Source organism: Procambarus clarkii, chromosome 91 (assembly GCF_040958095.1).
Source record: "Procambarus clarkii isolate CNS0578487 chromosome 91, FALCON_Pclarkii_2.0, whole genome shotgun sequence".
Taxonomy (NCBI): Eukaryota; Metazoa; Arthropoda; class Malacostraca; order Decapoda; family Cambaridae; genus Procambarus; species Procambarus clarkii.
Window position 1 is genome coordinate 7,203,393 of NC_091240.1, and position 5,000 is coordinate 7,208,392.

The following is a 5,000-nucleotide window of genomic DNA, read 5'->3' on the forward strand; positions in this document are numbered from 1 at the left end:
CATACTATTCCTCGTCTCATTGACTGTCTTCCTCTGCTTCTGACGGTTTGTTGACAAGGAGGAGAATGTTGACTGTCCTACGCTCCCCCCCACACCCCCCCACTCTCCCCCCACACCCCCCACGCTCCCCCCACCACACTTGCTCGCCACCGGAGGATTAAGAGCAGGAGACGGCGCTCATTACCCGCAGCCAGTAACAGACGCTAGAAATATTGCTTCCTGCTGTAATGCTACACAATTGTCGCCACACAGCGGCCGTCCTGGCAACACTTACAGCACCACCAGCAGCAGTAGCAGCAGCAGCAGTAGCAGTAGCAATCCTGCCTTGCTGTTGCTGTCCCCGTCTAGGATTACCCTATAGGATTTGGGTGCTTCAGTGTCATCCCTCTGGGATTACCCCAGGAGTTGAGTGCTTCAGTGTCCCTCCTCTGGGGAGTTGCGTGCGTCCATCGTGTACTGTGATGCTTCAGTACGAACCTCTCAATTAGGTGCGTGTGTGTGTGTGTGTGTGTGTGTGTGTGTACTCACCTAATTGTACTCACCTAATTGTGCTTGCGGGGGTTGAGCTCTGGCTCTTTGGTCCCGCCTCTCAACCGTCAGTCAACTGGTGTACAGATTCCTGAGCCTATTGGGCTCTATCATATCTACATTTGAAACTGTGTATGGAGTCAGCCTCCACCACATCACTTCCTAATGCATTCCATTTACTAACTACTCTGACACTGAAAAAATTCTTTCTAACGTCTCTGTGGCTCATTTGGGTACTCAGCTTCCACCTGTGTCCCCTTGTTCGCGTCCCACCAGTGTTGAATAGTTCATCCTTGTTTACCCGGTCGATTCCCCTGAGGATTTTGTAGGTAGTGATCATGTCTCCCCTTACTCTTCTGTCTTCCAGTGTCGTAAGGTGCATTTCCCGCAGCCTTTCCTCATAACTCATGCCTCTTAGTTCTGGGACTAGTCTAGCAGCATACCTTTGGACTTTTTCCAGCTTCGTCTTGTGCTTGACAAGGTACGGGCTCCATGCTGGGGCCGCATACTCCAGGATTGGTCTTACATATGTGGTGTACAAGATTCTGAATGATTCCTTACACAGGTTCCTGAACGCCGTTCTGATGTTAGCCAGCCTCGCATATGCCGCAGACGTTATTCTCTTTATGTGGGCTTCAGGAGACAGGTTTGGTGTGATATCAACTCCTAGATCTTTCTCTCTGTCTGTTTCATTAAGTACTTCATCTCCTATTCTGTATCCTGTGCCTGGCCTCCTGTTTCCACTGCCTAGTTTCATTACTTTGCATTTACTCGGGTTGAACTTCAACAGCCATTTGTTGGACCATTCACTCAGTCTATCCAGGTCATCTTGTAGCCTCCTACTATCATCCTCTGTTTCAATCCTCCTCATAATTTTTGCATCGTCGGCAAACATTGAGAGGAACGAATCTATACCCTCTGGGAGATCATTTACATATACCAGAAACAGTATAGGTCCAAGGACTGACCCCTGCGGGACTCCACTTGTGACGTCTCGCCAATCTGAGACCTCATCCCTCACACAGACTCGTTGTCTCCTGTTGCTTAGGTACTCCTCTATCCACCGGAGTACCTTCCCTCTCACTCCAGCCTGCATCTCCAACTTTCGCACTAGCCTCTTGTGTGGCACTGTATCCTGTGTGTGTGTGTGTGTGTGTGTGTGTGTGTGTGTGTGTGTGTGTGTGCGTGCGTGTGTGTGTGTGTGTGTGTGTGTGTGTGTGTGTGTGTGTGTGTGTGTGTATGTGTACCACGATCATAAACACACACATACACACACACACACACACACACACACACAGGAGAATGCCACGCACGCTACACGCAAACAACAGAGAGCGAGTTAAGAAGGTCGCGAATTACCGACGTTACGTCTTTGACTTGTGAGGCGAGCCTCGGGGGTCCATGCAGCGCCTTGAAGAACCGGTTGCCACCACAGCGAATTCTTCGGCGCAAGGTCGTCGCTCGATCCCCCGATGAACCCAGGTGCTTGGGGCACCACTTCTCCTACCCACTCCCTCCGAGATCCTATATCCCAGGTACGTGTTGAATTGTCCTACTGCCTGACCGCTTTGGCAAGAATGCTACGAATCGTTAGACTGCGTCCGTTAGTTTGTTTTTCTGACACAAACAATGATTGTTTAGCATTCAGGAGGAAGGTGGATTATGGGGTTTTGTTTGGCTCGTTTGTTGATCTGTTTGTTTGCGGATCAAACAAACACCTCTAATTGTTTGCGTTCTCTCTATCTCTCGTTATTTGCTTCCTCGGGTCATTTTTTTCTTTCTATATGCCTTCTATTTGTTCTTCTTCCCTTCCACCTTTTCCTTGTTCTTCTCTCCCATCTCTCCCCACCTTCCTCCTGCCAACCCCCCCCTCTCTCACCTCTTCTCTCTCGCTCTCACCTCTTCTCTCTCTCTCTCACCTCTTCTCTCTCTCTCTCTCTCACCTCTTCTCTCTCTCTCTCTCACCTCTTCTCTCTCTCTCTCTCACCTCTTCTCTCTCTCTCTCACCTCTTCTCTCTCTCTCACACACCTCTTCTCTCTCTCTCTCTCCTCTTCTCTCTCTCTCTCACCTCTTCTCTCTCTCTCTCTCACCTCTTCTTTCTCTCTCTCACCTCTTCTCTCTCTCTCACCTCTTCTCTCTCTCTCTCTCCTCTTCTCTCTCTCTCTTTCCTCTTCTCTCTCTCTCACACACCTCTTCTCCCTCTCTCTCACCTCTTCTCTCTCTCTCTCACCTCTTCTCTCTCTCTCTCACGTCTTCTCTCTCTCTCTCACGTCTTCTCTCTCTCTCTCACCTCTTCTCTCACTCTCACACACCTCTTCTCCCTCTCTCTCGCTCCTCCAGCAGGTGTGTTCCTCCTGCATGTTGCAAGGGGTTGACCGCTAGAGACGCGCAATTGCTCATCATCTTGTTAGACCGTGACTTCCTCTGCCGGAGGGGGGAGAGGGGGGGTTCTGGGGCAGGGATGGAGGGTAGGGAGGGAGGGAGGGAGGGGAGGGGTTCTGGGGCAGGGATAAGGGGGGTAGGGAGGGGGGAGAGAGAGAGGAAACTATTTTCAAGAATTATTGCATTTTCTAATGCTATGTGGCGCTAATTATTTTTAGTTCTGTAGTGTGTGTGTGTGTGTGTGTGTGTGTGTGTGTGTGTGTGTGTATGTGTGTGTGTGTGTGTGTGTGTGTGTGTGTGTGTGTGTGTGTGTGTGTGTGTGTGTACTCACCTATTTGTGCTTGCGGGGGTTGAGCTTTGGCTCTTTGGTCCCGCCTCTCAACTGTCAATCAACTGGTGTACAGGATCCTGAGCCTACTGGGCTCTATAATGTTTGTGTGTGTGTGTGTGTGTGTGTGTGTGTGTGTGTGTGTGTGTGTGTGTGTGTGTGTGTGTGTGTGTGTGTGTGTGTGTGTGTGTGTGTGTTCTCATAACAACCGTCAAACGCGAAAAGATACAATCATGACAACACCACAACTTCCCTACAACATTTCATCCTGCCAATCACAACAGCTTACTACAACCTCCCAAAACACATAATTAGTATCGCCTACAACACCCAACGGCGCTACTACAACGCCCTCCTTCAACAACCATCCCCAGCAACCACGCCCCCAACAACCACGCCCCAACAACCACCCCCCAACAACCACCCCCCCCCAACAACCAACCCCCACCCAAACGGTCAATTTGGTGACCATTAATATCAGACTCTCAACCCCCCTCTCTCTCTCTCTCTCACACACACACAAGGCTTGTATTACCGAAGGATATTATTATTATTATTATATATATAGGTTGGACCTTCCTGTACTTGTCTTATAACCTCATATATCCGGTTGCAGTGACAACAGAAGGCAGACACTGCATCTGTTGACAGCTGCAACAGGCGTACCAGGATAGCAACCAGTGGTGGTAGCAACGGGGGTGAAAACAGTGAAAGCAACAGAAGATCTGCTGGAGAAAGTGTAAAACAGATGAAGCACGTAGGTGAAAAGCCACTGGAAAATAGCAGTGAATTTAGCGCTATTGTAGCAGTGAAAGCAGCCGCAGTGAATGTAGCGATGAAAGCAGCCGCAATAGCAGCAGCAATGAATGTAGCGGTGAAAGCAGCCGCAGTAGCAGCAGCAGTGAATGTAGCAGTGAAAGCAACCACAGCAGCAACAGTCAAGGTAGCAGGAACAGGTGTCGTAGAAGTAGCGGTGGAACAATCGTGGCGGGGGATTGTGGGGGATTGTAGAGAAAGTTGTAATAACGGAGAGACCCCGAATGAGACATTGTCAAAGATATGTCGTGTAGCTCTTATACTCTACTTAACCGGAACCTGCACTTCGTACTCACAATCATCACTTATACCCCAAAATACACCCACAATCATCACCAATACCCCAAAATACACCCACAATCATCACCTACACCCCAACATACACCCCCACAATCATCACCTACACCCCAACCTACACCCGCAGTCTTTGAAGATCAATGAGCACGGCAATCAGACTTATACACAAGTGAGACCCGGGTTCGAGTCTCTCCCAGGTCAGGCTGGACTTGTCGTATCAACAGTCTCCCTCCAACAATAGCGACCTCACTGCTGTTGTCAAGGCCAATGATCTCAAGGCAACCCACTCTCCCCCAACCTCCACGAATGACCAGAAAATGATAATCACAACTCAAGGCGCTCAGCCAGCCAGAATTTTTTTCTACTCTATTGCCTACATTCATAGCCAAACTTACACTACAAAATGACATGTTCTTAGAACAATTAGATGATCCTTAAAATCATCTTCTCTGGGCCTCATTTTGCTCTCACTTGAACCAGGTCACGTTAATAAATTAGTATACACTTATACATCTGTATTATGCAAGTAAAGAAACAAGCAAAATATGGGTTGATGTAGAATTAAATCTCATAGTTTGTTGAAAGCAAACAGGGGAGAGAGAGAGAGAGAGAGAGAGAGAGACAAACAGAGAGAGAGAGAGAGAGACA